Genomic DNA, 24,885 nt, shown 5'->3' with positions numbered 1-24,885 from the left:
TTATTGAGTCAGCTCAGGGACCAACACCAAAGGATATAAAAGAATCAAGTATTATTCTTTTATACCAACTGACCACTATGTGGATGCAGATTCAAAATTAGGAAATAATACAAATTAGTATAAACTATATTTTAAAAGGCCTTTTATGAAATATTAAAAATTAAGAAGTAAAAATATTCCAAGTAACTGGAAATTGTATATCTTGATTTGAAGAGTTAAACTACCTATTCTACTAGCATTAATGTTTAAAGGCAGACAATTTACAGAGTCAAATAAGACTAGATTTCTCTGGTAATTAGGATTAGCAATCCTAGATTGATTTTTTTTTCTGGGTAGCAGACTATTCCAGTTTTAACATCACACATCTCTCTCACACACACACACACATGCGCACGCACACACACACACACACACACACACACACACGCAGAGGAACAAATAACTTTGGAAAAGCAGCCGATCATGTGTTAGAACTTCATTAATTAAAATAACAAATTCCTACTGCAAACATTTTTGCAACAAATAAAGTAAGTCAACTCCATCAAAGTTCATTTGAATCATTTGAGGCATTATTTATGGCTTCTTGTGTTTTTGAAAATAAGTTATGTTTGTTCAGTAAGCTTTTATGAATAATGGTTAATACAGTTTTCCATCAAATAACAAAGATTCCTGATGAAAGACTGAGAATCTAAATTAATGGGAGGTACAAACTATTAACTATAAAATAAGCTACAAGGATATACTGTACTACAGAGGGACTATAGCCAATGTTTTATAATAACTATAAATGTTGTATAACCTTTAAAAATCGTGGGGCTTCCCTGGTGGTGCAGTGGTTGAGAATCCGCCTGCCAATGCAGGGGACACGGGTTCGAGCCCTGGTCTGGGAAGATCCCACATGCCGCGGAGCAACTAGGCCCGTGAGCCACAACTACTGAGCCTGCGCGTCTGGAGCCTGTGCTCCGCAACAAGAGAGGCCGCGATAGTGAGAGGCCCGCGCACCGCGATGAAGAGTGGCCCCCGCTCGCCACAACCAGAGAAAGCCCTCGCACAGAAACGAAGACCCAACACAGCCAAAAATAAATAAATAAATTAATTAATTTTTTTAAAAAATGCTAAAAAAAAAAAATTGTGAATCACTATATTGCACACTTGTAACTTATATAATATTACTGTATACCAATTATCCTTCAATAATTAATTATTGAATAATTAATTAATTAATGGGAAAACTCTAGGTTCTTTATAAAACAAGTCAAACTTAAAAGCATTCCCTGGGAATTCCCTGGCGGTCCAGTGGTTAGGACTCCATGCTTCCAATGCAAGGGGCACGGATTCAATCCCTGGTTGGGGAACTAGGATCCCACATGCTGTGCGGCATGGCCAAAGGAAAAAAAAAAAAAAAAAAAAGCATTTTCCCAAAATCAATATCCTACACTCAGAAAGTTATTCAAGGTATAAGACTCAATATAAAACAATGCTACCTTCAATGCTAAATTCAGTGAGTGAAGCACTATACATTGTGGCGTTAGGGAAAGTGAGAAGTTTGAGAGTTAAATGCATTTGTCTCTTACCTTTTATAGAGAGTTAAAAGTTAACCTTAAGTCATTTGGCTGCTAATTCGGTAATAAAGAAATCTGTACGGTTATTGAATAAAATGGTGTCAGGAACTAGTGCTGCACCATAGACTAGTATGTTGAGCTCTTGAGACAACCCTGAGAGGCACTCCTCTAACCCCCTTCTTTCACTTGACTTTACAGTGGATCCCTCCCTGGGATGCATCCCCACCTGACAGAACCAGACTCTACAAATTCAGGAAGAGAAACGGTTCCTAATCTCACAACTCTCTCAAGTCACCCCGGCACTGCTATGCCACTAGCCCAGCCCAACGTGCAGCAACATATTCTCAATCCAGTCTGCTAATGTTCTGCTTTCCCTTCAAAAAATAAATTCAAGGGAAGTGAGAACTCTTAAAAGATCAGACTGGGATTCAATGCCATGCCTTTCTCCCCTTACCTATGCTCCTCCCACTTCTTTAGTCTAGCCTACGGTTTGTAGTTTGCAGCCTACACAGGGTATCTCCTCTGCTGGGTTAGAAGGTGCAAGGACAGTCCACGTCTGATTTGTGTCAATGTGGCCACCAGTCAAGGGCCTGGCATTCAGAGGCACTAGAATGGCTGTGAATGAACGTGTCAGTTCACACACTGAAAGACTCCAGCTCTATCTCACCCTTTCCCAAAATACCACCAGCACCTTTCTTTTTCTAAAGGAGTCAATAATGGATCTGCATAATTATAATTTCCATATGGGATACAAGACCCCAAAATTTCACCCAACTTAGAGTGCTTTACTTTGGGTGACTGCATTTTTAATTATAATATATCTTATATAAAGAGGGGGATAAAACATCAAGTATAAAAAATAGTAAAGCAAAAACCCATACATAGTTTCAGAATATTACTGATACCCTGGAAACCCCCAAGCAATCTCCATGATTATATCCTCCTCCCCCTGCATAATCCTGATGTACTTTATCAATATATAAATAATTTTCAAAGTATGTAATGCTGAAAACCCTTGGAGACGTTTCTTAAAAGATGCTATAATTTCTATAATTGCAGTTCTCAAAATGATAAAAAGAATAGATAAATCCCTGAAAAGTTCTCACCTATTTTTGGGTTTTCCTTCATTCCTACACAATTCTGCCCCCACTCCTTACTTAGGGAGTTGCCTGGAGGATGGAGGACGTGATTATACTTCCCCAGAGCTTATGATACCAGGCACTGGAGCTTCCCCAATATCAACATGTTAATATGTACAACCACCTTACAGGGTAGGTACCATTATCACCTCCATGTGAGGCATGAGGAAGTGAAACCCAGAAATCCAGCAAGTGGTCAAAGGTGGGATTTGAAGCCAGGCAATCTTAGCCACTCTGCTAGGTTTTCTGAGATCTTGGTCTATTTTAACAATCTGGAATGTGTTTTTTTTTTCTCCCCCTAAGAGCAATGGATTTCCTTCCCCATGAGTCCTTCTGGGGAGAGATTTCACCTTTTTCTCCTCCATGTTTCCTTCCCACAGTTACCACGCAGATAACAGTCTGTGTTTGCCCTGTGAGGTGACCTCCTTCCAGATATTAGCTGGCCCTACATTTTAACCCACAGCTACTAGCTCTGGGTCATCTGATGCCTTCGGTGCCTGTGTGAATGTTTATCTAGCTCCCCAGTGACTTACAAGAAGGGCATTTCCTGGAAATCTTGCAGATGGACATTTCACTGTGGTGAGATGTTTAGAGTGTCTGAATCACTCCTGTTGCCTAGTAACCTGTTTGTATTTGGCAGGAGGAAGGTGACTCAGGCACAGGTACAGTCAGACGCAGGACAGATATTTATTCGGTGCGAACTCCTCCCAGCACTAGACGATTGATTTCATGCTTAATCTTGCCACTGTTCTTTCCCATGTCACTGGGAGCAGAGGCTCCTTCAATTCTTTTCAAGTCAGGGAATTCAAAGGCCACTATGCTGTGCACAGAATCTACAGATCCCTTGTAGCTGAAATACAGGCTACATTATTTTTTCTATTGAGTTCTGAAGAAGAGCTTTAACACAAAAAGCAATTACAGGATTCTTACATATAAGAGTGAATTGGAATTATATGCTGTCATGGAAGTTACTTGCCATCCCTATAAGAATTAATTCTCTCATAAATTCATAGTTTATATATTCCTGAACAGCCCAGAGTCACTAATTCTGACCTCATAGTCAAAGAAGGTATTTTTTTCAGGCAACCAGAGGGTTGACTCATTTGGTGGGCCATATTTCAAGCCAGAAAAACTATTACACTTTTACATATACCTGTCTTTTTACCTGAAAGAATTGATACCACAATACAAGTAGCTTCAGAATTGAAGGGGTTCACCCTCAAACACCACTGTGAATATAAATAAATGTTGGGGCTTCCCTGGTGGCGCAGTGGTTAAAAATCCGCCTGCCAATGCAGGGGACACAGGTTCGAGCCCCGGTCCGGGAAGATCCCACATGCCACGGAGCAACTAAGCCCATGTGCCACAACTACTGAGCCTACGCTCTAGAGCCTGCGAGCCACAACTACTGAGCCCCCGTGCCGCAACTACTGAAGCCCGCACGCCTAGAGCCCGTGCTCCGCAACAAGAGAAGCCACTGCAATGAGAAGTCTGTGCACCACAACGAAGAGTGGCCGCTGCTCACCACAACTAGAGAAAGCCCGTGCACAGCAACAAAGATCCAATGCAGCCAAAAATAAATAAATAAATTTATATTAAAAAAAAAAAACTCTCCAATATCCAGCCGCCTTCTTGTTGCCTCCACTTGTTAGATGTAAATGCTAAATCACAGTTAGAACTCTGAAGCACATTTTACAGTAGAACACAGACTACGAGTCAAGATAGAATGTCAAAGGTCAATTAACTGCATGCTAAAAATATCTGTGTCGCTCACCACTAATACCAATATAGACAGAGAGAATATTAAAGTCTTTGCAAGCTGACTGGGTCAGGGTCCCTAAGACCACTCCCAGTTTGATGATTTACTAGGAGGACTCATAGGACCCAGTATACAGTTGTACTCATGGCTATTTTTACAGCAGAGGGATACAAAGCAAATCAGCAAAGGAAAAAGGTACGTGGGCTAAAGTCCAGAGGAGACCAGGAGCAAGCTTCCAAGAGTCCTTTCCCAGTGGAATCACACAGGTGGTGCTTAATTTCCCCAAGAAGTTGTGTCAACACCTGTGAAATATCGTCTCCCAGAGAAGCTCATTAGTGACTCTGGGGTTTTCATTAGGGCTGGTCACATAGGAACCTTCTGCTAGGCATGTACCTAAATTCTACACTCCCAGAATGCAAGCAGGCATTCAACAGAAACCATACTGTTTGCACGAACAGTCCAGGCACAGTGCACCATTCTTACTAGGAAATGGTGGGAACCCTCCTCCAATCTAAGTTACCAGGCACCACCAGTCAAGGGCCAACCTTGCAAGTGGGCGTTTCTAAGGAGCGCAGTCTCAGACCTGCTGTGTTAATTCATTTCTGTACACTGTTCTATTTCAATTAGCTACCATACAGGACCAAACTATAGGAGAAAGGTCTTACTCTTAGCAGGTCACCTAGGTACATCATGAGCCTAAGAAGCACTTCAACCCTGTATATTTTCAGTATTTAAAATACAGCATTTTTAACGTGGACATTGTCTTAACTTTACATAGTAGAAGAGCTAAGATGGCTTTTAGTGTCCTTTTTTTTGCATAATAAAAAGAGCTGAATTCTAGTCTTGTTTACTTTTCTGGGCACTTTCTTTTTAAAAATGCCATTGAAAATTCTGAATGAATAGTATTCCTACACTGAAACTGTGAGAAACCATTTAACTTATCAGATTGGTGAAAAATCCAGACCCAAATGACAGCTAGTCTCACAAGTTTCTAGCAGGGGGTGAGAATAAGATAAATCCCCTCTGGGAGGCAATTTGACAACACAGCTATCAAAATTATACACATCCTTTATGACTGGCAATTCTACTTTGCAAATTTATACACATATAATTGTGTACATGCAGAATAACCTACACACAAAGTTATTTATTGCGGCATTGTTTAAGAGCAAGGATTGGCTACAACCCAAATGTGCATCAATAGGTCACTATTTAAATTGTGGTACATCCATACAATGGACTACTCTGTGACTGTTGAGAGAAGAAAAAAAAGAATGAGGACGCTCTCTTTGTACTGATTTGTTAAACCCTCCTACGTATATCAGGAGAAAAAAATACATTGCTCAAAAGTATAGTTTGCTATCGTTTACTTTATGAAGGGGGCAAATATGAATTCATACTTGTGCACAGAGATACTCTGGAAGGCTGCATTAGGCACTGATAGCTGAGGCTGGGAGGGGGTGGTGGAGACAGAATTTGGGCAGAATCTGTGAACCTGAAAAAAATGAAGTAAAATGGTATCCTTGAAAAGTAATCCTTCTTTTCTAAGCCTAGGTCACATCACCCTGGCACCTGTTTTTTGCTTATTGCTTTAATAAGCTTCTCTATTTTGCAGTGATTAAACTAGAGCATTAAGATTGCTTTATCTTATTTCCCAAATCAGGTTCCAACTCTTTCCTTTTCATCTGTGCTTGTCTGCCATCTAGAAGGAGCTTTTCCCAGGACACCTGAGAGTGAGTCAAGTTATCTGCGCCTCCCTTCTCCCATTTGTTTGCTGAGGATATTGGGGGCTTTTCTTACTTACTTACTTACTTACTTACTTATTTATTTATTTATTTATGGCTGTGTTGGGTCTTTGTTGCTGCGCTCGGGCTTTTCTCTAGCTGCGGCGAGCGGGGGCTACTCCTCGTTGTGGTGCGCGGGCTTCTCACTGCGGTGGCTTCTCTTGTTGCGGAGCACGGGCTCTAGGTGCATGGGCCTAGGTGCTCTGCGGCATGTGGGATCTTCCCAGACCAGGGTTCAAACCCGTGTCCTCTGCATTGACAGGCGGATTCTCAACCACTGTGCCACCAGGGAAGCCCTATTCGGGGGCTTTTTAAAAGCTCCATGAAAGCAGGAATTTTGCTTTGTTCACTGCCTCATTCGCAACACTGAAGTAAGAGCCTGGCCCACAGAAATTGTTCAGTAAGTATTTGTTGAATACATGAATTCTTTTCTTTACCCAGCTTCCATGGGACAGACACTATCAGACAAAGGGAGAGATATCACTGCGGTCAAATATTCAGAAATAGTTGTCATTCCTAGTATCGGCCCATATGGGCATTCTAATCCTAGCAACATTCTTAGAATTATTTTGAATTTTACAGAAGACAAACAAATACGCCTATGGAATGCTGGGCTCAACAGTGACTCTTAAATATTCATAAAAATTTATTTTTAATTAACTTGGAATTACATGGCCCTGGGGTCCATCTTTGGGCTGAAGACTTTTTAGGCAAACACCACACTAACTAGTAATGATGAAGAAGAATGGCTATCATAAGAGTCAACTGAGCCCCGGTCCTAAGGTGCCCTAGCTATAGAGAAGAAAAAGAAAATCTTGTGCATTAAAAATGCAACTCCTATTTTTATTTTCAAGAGTAAAATTACCCTAGGAATTAAATTCAAATTAGTTTAGACAGTGAATTGAGTTGCACAATGTGAATCATGAACGTGAAAACTTCCTTCCTCCTCAGTGGGCAGAGAATGGGTATAACTACCACATCTCTTTGACCTTAGTTTAAAAACTGCAGAAACAGAATAACTTTGCTAGTAATCATTTCAGTAATGTTGTTGAACAGGTGCACAGCTGACCAATGTTCCTTCGAAGATTTTTAGTGCCACTAATTTTTCTTAATGCATAGTTGAGGCAGTTACTGCGTGCCGTATTTTGACAGTCATGCAAAGAGGTTAGGAAGTTTTGGTGTCACCTCTATTTCTCTTGCTGTCATTTAAGACAACAATCCAACAAGTAGGGAAACATCCACTCACCTGAAACAGCTTGAAATCTAAGACTCTTCTGAGGATAAAATAGAAATTCTCAGAGTTAAGGCATTTTCGAAATGTCTTAACTAGAAAAGAGAAGATAGCCGAGAAGTTGCAGGACAACTGGTAGGCAACCAACCTTCAGCGGATGCAAATCACACTGATGATCTAGCACCAGGAAGCACCCAACCTACTGTTTGCAGATGGCAGCACAGCAAATCCCACCGTGGTCCCTGGTCCTCGCAGCAGTGAACACATTCAGTCTTGTAGCAGATCCTTTCTGCGAAGAGTGGGAGGGGCAGAGGATGATAGCTCTAAAAGGCAGAGAAAGTGAGAGGTTAAATAAGAATGATGCTTTGTTATGTTTTGCTGGTTTTCTGGGGGTGAGGGTGAAATGATGAGTTCTACGATACTGCCCTCCCTGGAAGAGTCAGGGGAGAACACTGGCTCTAACAGGTACCAGAATTTCAGGGGGAGAAAAGCAACTTGGCCATGCATTCCACCAACATAATTTAATACCTGACACACCTGTTCAGAGGTGGAGCAAGGAAGGTAGGTGGATTCCCGTCACGATGCTCACAAGCAGATAAAAGAAGCCTGTGATCAATGCCACTGAGAGAAGTCAGTCAGAATCAGAGCGAGGCTGGCGTGGCTGATTCACAGCAAGTGGTTAGGGAGTGAGGGGATGCTATTTGAGTTAAGACTTAATAATAATGGGGGGTGGGACATGGAAGAAGAGCATTCCAGGTCAAAGAAGCAGCTGGTTCAAAGGCCCTGAGGCAGGAATGAGCCAGGCAGGTTTAGAGAATGGAAAGGCAATGGAGCATTGAAACTCAGGAATAGAGAAGTGCAGCGGAGGCCAGAGGCCAGAGGCCAGGTCACCGAGGGCTTTGCAGAGCAGGTGAGGAACTGCCACTACACAGGCAAACTCAGTGTCACCGAAACCCAGGCTGTTGTGAGGTGCATAATCTGTCAGGTTCAAACAAAATGGTGGAGGATTCCCTTCGAAATACACACAACTGCTGTGATATTTTAATGGGTTTTTAAATAGACTTTATTTTTTAGAGGAGTTTTAGATTCACAGTGAAATTGAGCAGAAAGTGCAGAGATTTCCCATACTTCCCCACACATGCATAGCCTCCTCCATTATCAACGTCCCCCACGGAGTGGGTGGTACATATGTTACCGTCAATGAACCTACATGGACTCATCATAATCACCCAGAGTCCACAGTTTACAGCAAGGTTCACCCTTGCTGGCGTACATTCTATGGCTTTGGACATGTGTATAATGACATGTATCTACTATTAAAATATCAGAGTAGTTTCGCTGCCCTAAAAATCCGCTATGCTCCACCTATTCATCTCTCCCTCCCCTCTTTCAATGGATTTTAAGTAGCTGAAATTTGACTGGTGGGTGGAAGTAAAATGTATACCATTTCCCAGAGGTTTACAATTCATAAACCACCATATGAATATCCTAAGAGTATAGACTGAGATACACACACAGACACACACACACACACACACACACACACAAAGACACACACACGATATTTGGTAGTTGACATATATATACCTTTTAAATGCTTAACAAATTTCATTAAAATCTATGTTTAACAATTACAGGGCATATACATACATATCCGCAACCAGAAACCGATTTTCAACTGAGATCCCACTTTCACCAAAAATACTCAACTGTTGGAAGAGACTCAAGAACGAATGTGTCACTCCTAGTTATATACCCAAGAAAAATGAAAGCCCTAGTCCACACAAAAACTTGTGCACAAATGTTCATTCTGCATTATTCATAACAGCCACTAGAGAAAGCCCACGTGCAGCAACAAAGACCCAATGCAGCCAAAAATAAATAAATTTTTTAAAAAATGTATATGGGGTTTCTTTTGGGGATAATGTAAATGTTCTAAAATTAGATAGTGTGATGGTGCACAACTCTGTGAATACACTAAAAATCACTGAATTGTACTCTTTAAAAGAGTGAATTTTATGGTGTGAATTACATCTCAATAAAGTTGTTATAAAAATTAAAGAACAAGGGAATTCCCTGGCAGTCCAGTGGTTAGGACTCGGTGTTTTCATTGCCAGGGCCCAGGTTCGATCGCTAGCTGGGGAACTAACATCCTGCAAGCCGCTCAGCGTGGCCAAAAATTAAAATTAAAAAACGTAAGTATATCTGAAATGCCGGGTAGAGATGAATAAACTTCAACTGGTCAACAATGCTACGTTCCAATAAGGCCCATAATAGGAAGCAACTTAGTTTACATTGCAGATACCATACAATACTCTCAGTGGGCCATGTTCACTCCTTTGAAAAGACCTCCCCACCCTCAGAGAATGTCTTTCTCATTTCACTTGGGACCTCGTTCCAGCCATTACCTCTCTCTCGACTTCACCCACCACTGCCACTAACCTGACCCTACTTCCAGCCACCACACTGTTTCCCCTGGATTGCCTTAATCTTCTCCTGCTCCTGATTTTCCACAGGAAAATCTGATCTTTCTAAAAATTTACTCTCACTTGAGACCCTTCAGAGGTTCCCCATATTTAAGCCATTTCTGGAACACTGAGGTACTATTAGAAGAAATTAATGTATATTCATATTCAATCAGGTAGTACATGTGCCTCTTAATATTAAAGGTGCCTAAAAATATGCCCTCAAAGTATCCCCAAACCATGCCTGTCCCTGCCTGTAGGGACACTGGTTGCACCGTTAACACCCACCAATAATCTCATGGGCTAATCTTTGCATCTGCCAACTTGAGCTACTCTATCAAAAGGATCAATTCAATTGCCTATTTATAAGGTCAAGAGTTAAGTTAGCTTAGATAAATACCTGATAAGGTAAGAACTGGGCTAACAAAGAGATTTCTCAAGAAGACACACATCCCGAAGGTCCAATGTTTTTCATGTACCTACACACCACAGTATGTAGAAACAAGCCCAGAGTGTCAAGTTGGGAGAAGCTGAAATTTAAAGTAGCTCATAAAACAGGCAACAGTTTATTTCTTAGGTAGCAGGGGTAAGTCCAATTAAAGAAGAGCAGATAGTGGTTCCTGGGCCATAACTTAAGTCTGTGGACATTTATAATTGTTTATAACATGGTATTAATGATACTGACAACATCGTCAGCTTATAGTTTTTTTCATCTAGTCAGACTTAAAATGTGTGCTCTTGTTGAAAAGGAGGTGGGTAAAGGGGGTGGATGTTAGACTGCAAATTCATGCTGACTACTCCAAACACTCTGTACACATCCTGAAGTAGTTAAGAGAAGACCCATTTAAAAGAGTGTCACGGAAGTTCATTCATTTTAATTTGAAGTATATATACCATGCATCACTTCATAAAGGAATAAAGTAAATGATACAACTTACAAAGTAAAATACTCCTGTAAAAGGAGTAGCATAGGATCAGAAAGCCAGGTAAATAGAGACCAGGGGTTCTTGATCACAAGATGCAGTGGGAGGAGGGCGGGTGTGTTTCCTGTGACTGAATATCGTCTCACCCACTCCCAGTAAAAGGAATCGCCACACTCCGCACCTCTGGGACTCCAGACATGATACATAACGTCCCTGTGCCTTAGTTTCCTCATCTATAAGTAGGGCTAACAACAGCACTAACTTCATAGGGTCCTTAAGAGGGGTGAAGGAGTTAATATTTATAAAGACCTTAGAAACAGCACCTGGCATATAGTATGCATTATCCATATTTGTTAACTAACTAAAATAGAAAGGAAAGAACAGGGGGAATTGGGTGTACTGGTTAAGTCTTAAAACATGACAAAAACTGGGATACATATTTGGCTCTCAGTTCCTTTGCAGCTAGAGCAAAAAAGAGAAGAGACAAAATTTTCCAAACTCAGAGTGTGAGTATCTCCATATCTGCATGTATTGGGAGGATGGGGAATAGGGAACCATGTTTTGTTCCCCAGGGGCAAAAAAGCTCTTCTTGACACTTAGCTCTAACATGCTCACTGCAGGTCTGTACACAAGAGGCAATGAGCGATAGCACAGACCAGGGAGACCATGTCACATGATAGTTTTTCATCATGACCCTCAATAAATTCCGAAGCATAGCTCTCTAGAGTTTCTTCAGTAGGAAGCCAAGGCAATGCAATACAAATAAGCAGCTCAGATGGTCTGGTTCATTTCAGGGACATAACTGCACCAGAAATCCATCTTTTACTTCCATATCCCTCAGCCATGCATCTGATAAGGGCTGAAGAGAAGACAGTTCCAGATTTGTGGAACAAATTCTCTACCATCAGGAGATGGCCAAGCTACAGCCACATAAAAACACTAAGTAACCTGATGCATTGAAAATGACTTTCCACAGAAGCCTCTGTTTTTAAGTCTAATGGACTTGAGAGTCACCATCTGGCCAAAGAACAGCCATAATTATCTCAGGGGATTGAACAGCTCAAAGAATATTCCTATTTGTCATAGTCATCTCAGGCTCTACCTAACAGTTAAACGTGGAGCATTTCCAAATTACAAAAGCCATTGTGCTTGAGGCACATTTTATTGTAAGTTGGAAATAGATTAAGTTGGAAAATAGATTAATTTTTATTTTAAAGACTAGTTATTAGAGAGCAAACCTTAGCTAGCAAAGGTCCTTTGTTCCTTCAGATATTCCCCTGCTGTACATGGAAGACATGACACAGCTGAACTCCCACGCTATTCCACAAACCCTGTGAATTAGCTAATGTTCCAGTGATTTGTCAGCTTTTTTCATTCCATCAGGCAAAGTGTGTTGTTCTTAGGACTGATTATTTAAGAATGTTTCTTCAGATTGAAATAGTGTTCCATCTTAAAGTTGTTAATCAACTAAAGCAATGTATTTCCATTTTAATTCTTGGGGGGGGTATTACTAAAGCCACCCAAAGAAAGCAGAAATAGATTAATTCACTTGCAGTTTACAGGCACTAAACATAGCACTTGGCAAGGAAGAAGAGGAGACGATGGCATGTATAATAAATCCCCATGCATCTTTGGACAAACATCACTACCTTGAAAAGAAGCCTTTTCTTGACTCTTCCAGATTGGATTAGGGTCCCCTTTACCTGCTTCCACATCGCCCTATACTTTTTCTCCACCATAACTGTTTGCTAATTGTAACTATCTAGTCAACTACTGGTAAAGATTTACTGGCTCTTTTCTGTCAAACTGTAAACCCCATGAGGGAAGGGACCACACCTGTCAGGTTTATCTGCTGTGTTCCTGGCACATAGTTGATATTATTTGTTCACTGAGTGACCCCCGCTTTATAAGATACCAGCTGTGTTCCTAAAGAGTCCCATGTAAGCCCCTTGCGAGTAAGACAATGAAGTCCTTGAAGTAATCTTATAAAGGGGGGAGGAAGGGAGGAAAGCATTACATATCATGAAACCCACAAGTTTGATGCCTTGAAGATTTTCAGAAGCAGAGTCCTTCGATGTACACATGGCAGGTATGAGCAAGAGAGGGAGGGAGAAATGGGGGGAGGGAGGACAGGCTAATTTAGACGGTTGCTTTAAGAGTAAAACTGTATGATGAGAACTCAAATAGTGTTTTCTAATTATAGACTCAAATTTGAAATGTCTTGAAAGGTCACTCTGTACTTCCCTCTGCCTAATACAAGCAGCATTCAAACATCCCAGAAATAGGAGTCCTTTTTTTTTTTTTTAAACCCAGAGAGAAAAAGTTGAACAGATTAAAAAGCCCAGTGTCTCTCAGCCTCTACAGTTTTTCTGTTAGGTCTTCCATGAAGAGACAATCGTCAATCTAGTTCTTTCCTTCAGGACACAAAGTTGTTGTTACATTCAAATTCCTCAACTCTTTAGAGTAAAAGTCACAAGAAATAGTACCACATAGTATCATAACAGTGAAACTTCACTAATTACTTAATTTTAAGAGATGCTTTCAGACCTACTGCAACTAAAGAAAACAATATTTTTATACTTTAACACTGAAAGTGAGAAGGTTTTAAACTTACTGGTGAGCAAAGAAACACAAATCAAAATATTTGTGTTAAAAAAAAACACAAAAATATCAAGCTGCTCTCCAGGACTACTGTAAAATACATTTCTTATATTTTACAAACACCCTAAGAATGTGAACAAGATTTAACTCTGAGCCTCTGACATTATTAATAACAGTGAAAAACTGGAAATAACTAAGTATCCAACAACAGGGGGTTGCTTAAATAAGTTGTGATGGATGAATGCAACAGAATACTGAAATACTTCTCTACCATGTTGAGTGGGGAGTGACAAGAGGTTCATGATATATCCATGAGTGCAAAATAGTGATATACGTATGACCCTATTTATCTTGTTTTTTAAAAGTTGTACATGGGAATTCCCTGGCAGTCCAATGGTTAGGATTCTGCACTTCCATTGCAGGGGGCATGGGTTTGATCCCTGGTCGGGGAACTAAGATGCCACATGCCGGGCAGTAATGCAAAGAAAAAAAAAAAAAGTGGCACACATAAATGTAAATGCTGGAAAGATGACGCAAATTTTTAACAGGTGATAGATTATAGATGACTTAAGTTTTCCCTTTGCGTATCAAGGTTCAAAATTTTCTAAAATAAACATGAGTTGTTACTATAATTTAAAAGTTAAAGAGAAAAGGTGAGTCTTAAACTCCTAAAATAAATTTCCAAATATCAGCTATTATATTAACAGTCTCTTAAAGAAGTTTAGTATTATGATAAGCATAGAGTCTGTTTAATATCACGTACTAAGGATAAAAATAATAAACCTCTTTTTTCCTTTTGGTAACTATGCGTGGGGTAGGCAAATAAAAACATTCTGTCTCGGAAACTTAAAAAGTTTTCTTTTTAGCAAGATGCCATTTGTGGTAACATGCCACCAGGTAGCAAAGAGATCAGCCCCTCTAGTTAAATATAGCATAATTATATAGTTCATAAAATTAAAGTAAAATGTACATATTTGCTGTGATTACTACTCTTGCTCAAATAAAATGCTGTCTTTGAACATAAAAATGAAACTAGAAGTAAAAATGAAACCAGACATGGATAAATATGAATTAAGACAGAAACAAATTGTGAGGTGGGGGCGGTGGAGGGGGTATTATTAGAAGGAGGCTGCCAGACAGAGAGAATTCACCTCTGGTCAGGGAGAAAGGACGTTTGTGGGGAGGCAGAGTAACTCCTCAGGACATAGAAGCATTATAATCAAAACCGCAGGGATTCTGTAGTATCAGTACCTGAGTAGATTAACAGAATGAGCAGACTAGCTACACCTGAGTAATTCAGCCAGCACTAAACTTGCGCTAGCTCTCCAGCTCTTGCTTGGGAAGTCTCCTTTAGATTCCCAAGTTTCTTGGTTCTGTAATCCATTTCCTCTAGTTCTTATTTTTCTCTCTCTTAATCTTTTGTTGTCCTTGCTCTTAACGTTTCTAAGAGATTGATTACTCCAGCCTCCTCACTAGTTATCAGCAGTTTGCTTCTCTTGCTTTAGAAAATGAATAATTTGTACTTACTTTAACTCTTATAAAAGTTTACCTGGTCTACCTGTGTATCATGACCCATCACAGACAGCCTCACCCAACAGGTTTCCAACATTCCTTCTAAGCAATATCAAAGCAAAATACATACTGGCATATTTACATAATCCTCTATTTCACAAAGCAACGTCTTTCAAGATCTTCTTTTTAAGTCTTGGAGGAAGGATAATGTTCAGAGAACAAAATGTTGAGTCAAGAAAGTAAACTCTCAGGACCACAAAGAGTTATTTGGTGTCCAAATAAAAGAACAATTAAAATACCAGGAATAACTGGAAAGGGGGAAGAAGAAGGAAGTGAAATGAGGGGCACTCTAGCAGAAGGTGTTGCAACTGAACCTTGAGCAAAATAAAGGAAAATGAAGCAACGCATCCAAAGCCCAGGGATGATGAACATATTTTGAGGGCAGGGGCCAGTGGTGAGACTCAAGATGTAAACCAGAGCTCCTGCTGGTAGAAACCAGGCTCTAACGGGCTGTCATAAAAATGGATGGTGATGCCGACCAAGTAAATAAATCAGCTGTGTACTTTTACGTTGAGCTTCTGAGTCATGCATGGTCAGAGGCTATATCTCAGAGTACACAAAGGAAAAGTCTGAGTAAACATTATGAATGTCATTATTAATGACCATCTCACCCTCTCTCTTGCTATTGAAATCAACCCATGGGCTTTGAATACTTTGGACATCACCTTGATTTCAGAGAAGAGAAGGATGAGGTTTAGCGCATCGAGAAAGAAACTCTGAGGTCCTCCCTAACCTCCCTGAAGTGTCTAAAGCTTGCTATAGAGAAAAGTAGAGAATAATTCCTATTCACCCCTACAGAAAGGTTTACAGACAGTAAATAATCCCAATGGTGGATCACATTTCTAAACAAACAAACAAACAAAAATATGTCAAGGAAACGCAAGCATGTGTATTCTCCCCACCGAGAATACACACATTCATTTTTCACTCTTTCATGGTACTTTAAACTGTAATAATGTATTAGGTGGTGAGTCACTCTCTAATTGAGAGCAGTGGGAAATATGATGAAAACAAGAAAGTAAAGAGGCTTCCTGAGGGACAGAGCATGAGCAAAGAATACTTTATTACAGTCAGGAGACCTGGTTTTAACCTGGATTCTGATATTGCTAAGTGTGATTTTTAAAAGTCAGTTTAACAGATTCAGCATACAGAAAATCAAGTTGAACTCAACAACACAATCAATCCACTGGATCTAATTGACATCTCTAGACTACTTCTTCTTGTAACAGCAGAATACACATTCTTCTCAAACTCACATGAACATTCACCAAGAGAGACCACATTCTGGGCCATAAAGCACACCTTAATAAATTTAAAAGAATAGAAATTATACAATGTCTCCTTTCAGATCAAAATGGAATTAAACTAGCAATCAATAATGAAAGATAGCTGGAAAATCCCAAAATACTTGGATATTAAATAACACATTTCTAATTAACACATGAGCCAATAAAGAGATCCCAAGGGAAATTTTTAAAATATTTTGAACTAAATAAAAATGAAAATACAACTTATCAGAATTTATGGATGCAGGGACTTCCCTGGCAGTCCAGTGGTTAAGACTCCATGCTTCCAATGCAGGGGGCGAGGGTTCGACCCCTGGTCAGGGAACTAAGATCCCACATGCCACGTGGCGTGGCCAAATTAAAAAAAATTATTTTGGACTTCCCTGGTAGTCCAGTGGTTAAGACTCTGCGTTTCCACTGTAGGGTACAGGTTCAATCCCTGGTCGGGGAAGTTCCACATGCCACGTGGTATGGCAAAAAAAAAAAAAAAAAAATTATGGATGCAGCAAAAGCAGAAGGAAATTTATAGCAATAAATGCACATTTTAGAAAAGAAGATCTAAAATCAATAATCTAAGCTTATACCTTAGGAAACTAGAAAAAGAAGAGCAAATTAAACCCAAAGTAAATAGAAGAAAAAAAATAATACAAAATTAGAGCATAAATCAATGGAATTGAAAACAGGAAATCAAGAGAAAATTAATGAAACCAAAACCTTGTTATTTAAAAAGATCAATAAAATCAACAGGTCTCTAGGCAGGCTAACTAAGAAAAAAAAAGAACACAAACTTCTAATATCAGAAATAAAAGAGAGGACTGTAGACCCCACAAACATTAAAAGGATAATAAAGGAACACTATGAATGTATCTATGCCCATAAATTGAATAACCTGGGTGAAATGGACCAATTGCTTCAAAGATGCAATGTGCCAAAACTCACAAGAAACAAGCCATCTGCATAAGCCTGTATCTATTAAATAAATTGAATCAATAATTAATAACCTTGGGAAATCCCTGGCAGTCCAGTGGTTAGGCATAGCCAAAAAAAAAAAAATTAATAACCTTATAAAATACAAAGCACCAGGCCCAGATGGGTTTACCAGTGAATTCTACCAAGTATTTAAGGAAGAAATCATACCAATCTCTTTCAGAAGATAGAAGCAGAGGGAATACTTCCTAATTCATTCTATGAGGCCAGCATTACCCTGATACCAAAACCAGACAAAAACAATACTAGAAAACTGTAGACCACTATCTCTCATGAACACAGATGCAAAATCCTCAACAAAATATCAAAAATTGAATCCAACTATGTAAAAAGAGAATTATACACCATGACTAAATGAGATCTATAAAAGGTATGCAAGGCTAATTAAACATCTGAAAATGAATTAATGTAATCCATCACATCAACAGGCTAAAGAAGAAAAATCACATGATCATACCAATAGATGTAGAAAAAGCATTTGACAAAATCCAGCACCCATTCAGGATAAAAATTCTCAGTCAACTAGGGAGAGAGAGGAACTTTCTCAACTTGATAAAGAACATCTACAAAAAGCCTACAGCTAATATCATATTGTACTAAATGCTGAAAGCTTGAAGCTTCACCACTAAGATCAGGAACAAGGTAAGGATGTGTCCTCTCACCACTGCTTTTTAACATCAAACTGGATATCCAAGCTCATACCATTAGATAAGAAAAGGAAATAAAAAACATAGAGATTGGGAAGGAAGAAATAAAACTATCTTTGTTTCACAGACAACATGATCATCTGTGTAGAAAATCTGAAAGAAATAACCAAAAAAACTCCTAGAACTAATAAGCAATGATAGCAAGGTTGCAGGATACAAGGTTAACATACAAAAGTCAACCACTTTCCTATATACCAGCAATGAACAACTGGAATTTGAAATTTAAAACACAATACTATTTACATTAGCAGCTCTCCCCCCCAAATTGAAATACTCAGGTATAAATCTAACAAAATATGTATAAGCTCTACATGAGGAAAACTACAAAACTGATTAAAGATATCAAAGAAAAACTAAATAAATGGAGAGCTATTCCATGTTCATGAATAGGAAGAGTCAATGTTGTTAAGATGTCAGTTCTTCCCAAATTGAAGCACAGATTCAATGCAATCCCAATCAAAATCCCAGCAAGTTATTTTGCAGATATTGACAAACTGATTCTAAAGTTTATATGGAGGGCTTCCTTGGTGGCACAGTGGTTAAGAATCCACCTGCCAATGCAGGGGACATGGGTTCAATCCCTGGTCCGGGAAGATCCCACATGCCACAGAGCAACTAAGCCCTTGCGCCACAACTACTGAGCCTGCGCTCTGGAGCCCGCGAGCCACAACTACTAAGCCCAAGTGCTGCAACTACTGGAGCCCGTGCACCTAGAGCCCATATTCTGCAACAAGAGAAGCCACTGCAATGAGAAACCCACGCACCGCAAAGAGTAGCCCCCACTCACCACAGCTAGAGAAAAAGCCCGCACCCAGCAACAAAGACCCAACTCAGCCAATAAATAAATAAATAATGAATAAAGTTTATATGGAGAGACAGAACAGCCAACTCAATTTTGAAGGAGAATAACCAACTCAATTTTGAAGGAGAATAACACTACCTGACTTCAAGACAATTTAAAGCTAGAGTAATCAAGATAGTCTCATATTGGTGAAAGAACAGACAAAGAAGTCAATGAAATAGAATAGAGAGCCCAGAAATAGACCCACATAAATAAAGTCAACTGATCTTTGACAAAGGAGCAAAGACAATACCTTGGAGCAAAGATAGTCTTTTCAATAAATGGTACTGGAACAGCTGGTCACTCATATGCAAAAAAATGAATCTAGACACAGATCTTACACCCTTCATAAAAGTTAACTCAAAATGGATCACAGGCCTAAATGTAAAGCACAAAACTAACTCTTAGAAGATAACACAGGAGAAAACCAATTGACCTTGGATATGGAGATTACTTTTCTGATACAACAGCAAAAATCACAATCCTTGAAAGAAATAACTGATAAGCTGGACTTTACTAAAATTAAAACCTTGTGCTCTGTGAAAGGCAATGTCAAGAGAATGAGAAGACAAGCAACAGACTGGGAGAAAATGTTTGCAAAAGAACATATGATAAAGGACTGTTCTCCAAAATATACCGAAAACTCTTAAAACTCAACAATAAGAAAACAAACAACCCAATAAATAAATGGGTCAAAGACTTGAACATACCTCATCAAAGAAGATACAGAGATGGCAAATAAGCATATGAAAAGATGCTTCACATCACATGTCACACAGGAAATGCAAATTAAAACAGCAATGAGATACCACTACACCTACCAGAATGCCCAAAATCTGGAACACTGACAAAACCAAATGATGGTGAGTATGTAGAGCAACAAGAACACTCATTAACTGATGGTCGAAATGCAAAATGGTACAACCACTTTGGAAGACAGTCTGATGGTTTCTTACAAAACTAAATACACTTTTACCGTACAGTTTAGCAATCGTGCTCCTTGGTATTTACCCAAAGGAGTTAAAAACTTATGTCCACACAAAAAGCTGCACACATACAAATATTTATAGCAAGGTTATTCAGAATTGCCAAAAATTGGAAGCAAACAAGATGCCCTTCAATGGGAGAATGGATAAACTGTGATACATCATACAATGGAATATTATTCAGTGACAAAAAGTAATGAGCTATCTCAAGCTACAAAAAGACATGGAAGAACTTTAAGTGCAAATTGCTAAGTAAAAGAGCCCATCTGAAAAGGCTACATACTATATGATTCCAACTATACGGCATTCTGGAAAAGGCAAAACTACAGAGACAATAAAAAGATCAGTGGTTGCCAGGGGATTTTTAGGGTGGTGAAACTATTCTTTTTTTTTTTTTTAATTATTTATTTTTATTTATTTATTTATATATGGCTGTGCTGGGTCTTCGTTTCTGTGCGAGGGCTTTCTCTAGTTGCGGCAAGCGGGGGCCACTCTTCATCGCGGTGCGCGGGCCTCTCACTATCGCGGCCTCTCTTGTTGCGGGGCACAGGCTCCAGATGCGCAGGCTCAGTAGTTGTGGCTCACGGGCCCAGCTGCTCTGCGGCATGTGGGATCTTCCCAAACCAGGGCTCGAACCCGTGTCCCCTGCATTGGCAGGCAGATTCTCAACCACTGCGCCACCAGGGAAGCCCAGGGTGGTGAAACTATTCTATATGATACTGTAAATGATGGCTATGCTTAGCTCAGTGCTCTTTGGTGACCTAAATGGGTGCGACTTGGGGGGGGGGAGGTCCAGGAAGGAGGGGATATATGTATACATATAGCTGATTCACTTTGTTGTACAGCAGAAACTAACACAACATTATAAAGCAACTATACCCCAATTAAAAAAAAAAACCCTATAGAATGTACAACAAGAGTGAACCCTAATGTGAACTATGGACTTTAGTTAATAATAGTGTATCATGCTGTATAAAAAAAATAAAGAAAATAAAATTCAAAAAAAATAATAGTGTATCAACACTGGCTCATCAATTGTAATAAATGTACCCCATTAATGCAAGATGTTAATGATAGGGGAAACTGGGGGAGGAGGGGACATATATGAGAACTCAGTACTTTCTGCTCAATTTTTCTGTAAACCTAAAACTGCTCCAAAAAATAAAGCTTATTAATTTCCAAAAAAGTACTTCTCAGAATTAGCTATAAACTCATTCATTTTAAAGATATTTTTAAGAGAGCAATAATTTTTTCAAAAATAAAAACAAGAAATACTCCAGATATTGTGATTTAACCTGTAAAGCAACACTTGAAAATTAATGGCAAAATAGCCCCAGTTATGTCCTTTAAGGACGATGACAATTTGCTCAAACACCAACCACTAATCTAAAACTGCCTTGTAATTCAAAAGCACTTAAGTCTTTTAAATACAGAGAACTTTCTAAATACTGCTTAATGTTGATGAAGCAACATTTGTGGTCAGGGCAGCGCTCCATTTCGTAACTCTGCCGCCACTGGTTTTCATACTCTATGTACATATTCATTCCAACAGACATGAAGATGATGTTTTGTGTACCACATGGCAGGGCACACCTTATCCTGCTGAAATTAAAGGCTTCATTCAGGGCACAGCATAAGCACATACATGTAAGGAGGGGGCTCAGCACAAATATGTAATGTGCCATTTGCAAACTTGTACCCTGATGAAACTACACCTAAGAGAAGACTTGCTTTCCTTCCAAAATGACATTTTTACCACATCCCTTAAGAACATTCTCCTAGCCAAAGATGCACTTTAATAGAGCTCCCTAAGTGAAGAGTTCCCAAACTGCTTGCCTCAAGGAAGGAACCTTGCTACCAAGAGCCTTGCTATCAGCTAAGAAGATGCAGCTAACGTGAGACACATCCGGCAATAAGACAGAAATCTGACCACAGAAATAACAGCCAGGTCCCAAAAGATATTTTTTCAGCTATTTGCAAAATTCCATTTAACTTTTTATACTGTGATTTTAAATTAAAACATTTCAACTTCAAACAGCCTTCTTAAGTCTTCTGTGAATTACAGTTCAGAATTACACATCGAACCATGTGCAGGTGACCTAGGTAGTCACCCTGAGCACCTTTTGTAAAGTAGCACCCCCTGAGTGGTAATTTTACTCTTCAGTCCTACCTCAAAGGGTGTGGGATCTTTGAACCTTTTCCTGTGTAGGCAGCCTTAGGATGGAGGTAGACCCTAAGGACGCTAGACCTCAGAGCTCCACCTCCAATTTCCCGTTGCAGTCACACCCTCTGCTCATTCTGCTTCTCACTGACAACCGTGTCCCTGGCAACTCACAGGTGATGACAGCTGTGTCCATGGCAACTCATGGCTGACACCACACTACTTCCACTACTTCCCTTTTCAGACACAATATTTAGAAACTATTAGTAACACTTGTGGTTTACAAACAAACACTTAATAATAAAGCTGGCTCATAAGACAACTATACTTGTTAAACTGGTTGTATTTAAAGAGTCAAATCCAAATTCTCATTAGAATATAATCAAATTTATTCATTTAAATGAATAAAAACGTGTTTGAGGACAAGTGATTCAAAAAAAGCATTTTGTCAATATTTCCTTCTTTTTAAGATTCATGTTGAAAGGGATCAAAGGATTCTTAGAATTCAAAAATAGCTAATTAATTACTTGTATGAAAAAGTGAGTATGTACCCAATCTTAAGATTATCTTTACAAATAGCACTTTAGAATCTAGGTTCAAGTACATCGTTTAAAACAGAAGAATTCAGCCTCATTTTCTTTAATGATGATGGTAGAGTAGGGCAGGGGCTCAAGTGGTTGGCAAATGGGGCAAAAAGAACAGAAATGAAACTTAGGGTCTAACACCATATATTACCTTTAGTATTCTGTCTTCTCTACTAAACCATTTAGAAAGAACTTTTGTAAATTATATCCTTCTGGCTGTTGTCTCATAATTTTCCTGCTCCTTGCTCACCTACTAAAGGCAATTGACTTGTCAAGAAGGAGAACAAAACAAAAAAAGATTAAAAGGGGTCGGGGGGAAGTAGGCTTAGATTACACCACTGGATAAAGAACCTTTAAAAAAAATTAACATCTATATGTGACTAGTGGTCAATGGAGAAACAGTAAAAGGAAGAAATCACTGCAAAATGTATGTCTGTTTGACAGACTGAGCCAACCTCCAAAATTCACTGAGGCACAACTGGAAATTACAAGACAGTTCATTAAGACAGGTACACTTTACTCCAGTTTCCAAGACTGTTTGCCAGATAAGTAGAACTAGCTTGAGCTAAATTTCTCTCACATACACACTAACACAGAGAAACAGACACACAGAAAAAGATCCAGAATATAGCTTCCTTCTCCTAATTTCAAATATATTCTCTGCCTTCCTCCCAACCTAATATATATAACATGAATTATCTTTGATAAACCCATGTCCTTTAGACATGTATAATCTCACCCTAAAAAAAAAAAAAGAATCTCAATGATAAAGAACAGTTATATCACCCCCTTAATTCCTTTCTCTGAAAAAGGGTATTAGTATTCTATATTTTTAGTTCACTTTTCTCCTCAATTCCTATTAAGTTTTCTTTGTAGACCAGTGTCGTGTTGTCTCTGAAACACGGAAGCAATTATTAATCAAATTTTTCCTTTTTGTCCCTATTAGCAACAGCACCCTTGTCACGATCATCATCATGTTCCAGAAAAGTATTAGAAGAGCCTGCCAAATTAGTCTTCATAAGATTTCAACTTTGTGCACATGCAAATCTTCAGGCTCTACAATAAAACCTGAACTCCTCCTCCTGACAATCACTACCTTCCTGAATCTGCTCCTTACCAACAGTGTCCTGGAAATGGCACTAAATTGGCTTAGATAGACTGATTAATAACTTCCTAGTAATCTTAGTTTCTTCATCTAAATAAAAAATTAGACTAACTAGACCATTTAAGGATTTTTTTTCATGCTCTACTTCCAACATTTTTATTCCACCTTTCTCAACCTCATGGAAGATTTTTTTTTTTTAAGTCATGTTAAGTGGCATCTATTATTACTAGATGATGGTTCCCTGCCTCAAGGAACTTAAAATCCAGTTGAGGATCCAAGGACGCTATGTTAAACCTAATAAAAGTTTATTTCTGACTGCCCCCAAAATGAGGCCCGCAGACAGTAACTGATTGAGTGTGCATTCTCAGTGGTGAAAATTAGTGCTCTAAGAGTGGAAAAATAGTTTGTGGTCCTCCAAAGGGCATTAAAATTACTCAGGGGGAAGGGAGTGGTTAGAAAAAACCTGTCGAAAAAGGCAATAATGAAAGCAAAAGGTGGAGAAACACTGAGAGAGGAACCCAGACAGAACTTTAATGCTTCTTCCTCAAAGGGGTCCTTTCCTAACCACTGTCTAAAGTAAGTCTCTCCTCTTATTCTCTCTCAGCACTGCTGATACACTTTCACAATTTTTAATTATATACTTGTTTCCTTGTTTTGCCTGGGTGTCTCCCACACTGGGTGATAGGCTTCATGAGGTGATGGACCATGTCTGTTTGTTTATAGGAGTTCACCCTGCCTGGCACAAAACAGGTGCTTGCTGGTTCTTGCCAAGCCTTACCCCTTGACCAACTTTTATTCTCCTGACATACTGAAGGACGTGTCAGGACCCTTTTCCAGATATTAACTGCAAGAGATGGTCTCCAATGCTCCTAATTCACTCTTACTTTCTTTTAAAACCACTTCAAGGTCCCCTTGGCCCCAGAGCATAACCTGCCAGAAATTTTCCCAAGGATCTTTGATCAATTACAAAAACTTTAGTATGATTTTCAGAGTTTTTACAATAATAAACCTGATATTAAGAGAAAAGGATTAGGCAAGGAATGTGCATATTTTTTAAATGCAAGAATGAATATCAAAATAGCACTTTTTATTTTTCAAGGTGTCTAAAATTTTAAAAGACCTTTCATTTCTTACTCCACAGCTGTTGTTCTGCTTCCAGGTGTATCAATAATGGAACCACTAACAGAGAGAC

At 39.2% G+C, this 24,885-nt stretch overlaps 1 protein-coding gene across 11 annotated transcripts in view; it reads right to left on the bottom strand.

Annotated features, from left to right (window-relative positions):
- The window catches only part of SGMS2 (sphingomyelin synthase 2), a 101,153-nt gene that overhangs the window by 58,789 nt on the left and 17,479 nt on the right, over nucleotides 1–24,885 (bottom strand). For 6 of the 11 annotated variants that reach the window (XR_014243647.1, XR_014243648.1, XM_082389130.1 and 3 more), the window contains exon 2: nucleotides 7,679–7,798. The exons of 2 other annotated variants lie outside the window; for them this stretch is intronic. The gene's annotated coding sequence lies outside the window, so the exon portion shown is untranslated. Of the gene's footprint in view, nucleotides 1–6,280; nucleotides 6,703–7,490; nucleotides 7,598–7,623; nucleotides 7,799–24,885 lie in introns of those variants that run through there. 3 more of the 11 variants (XM_082389131.1, XM_082389132.1, XM_082389127.1) reach the window with 3 other exon arrangements.

The sequence above is a fragment of the Balaenoptera borealis genome, assembly GCF_965194805.1.
Source record: "Balaenoptera borealis genome assembly, chromosome: 4".
NCBI lineage: Eukaryota > Metazoa > Chordata > Mammalia > Artiodactyla > Balaenopteridae > Balaenoptera > Balaenoptera borealis.
Note: the sequence above shows the minus strand (reverse complement) of the source record. Positions and strands in the feature narration are given on the sequence as shown.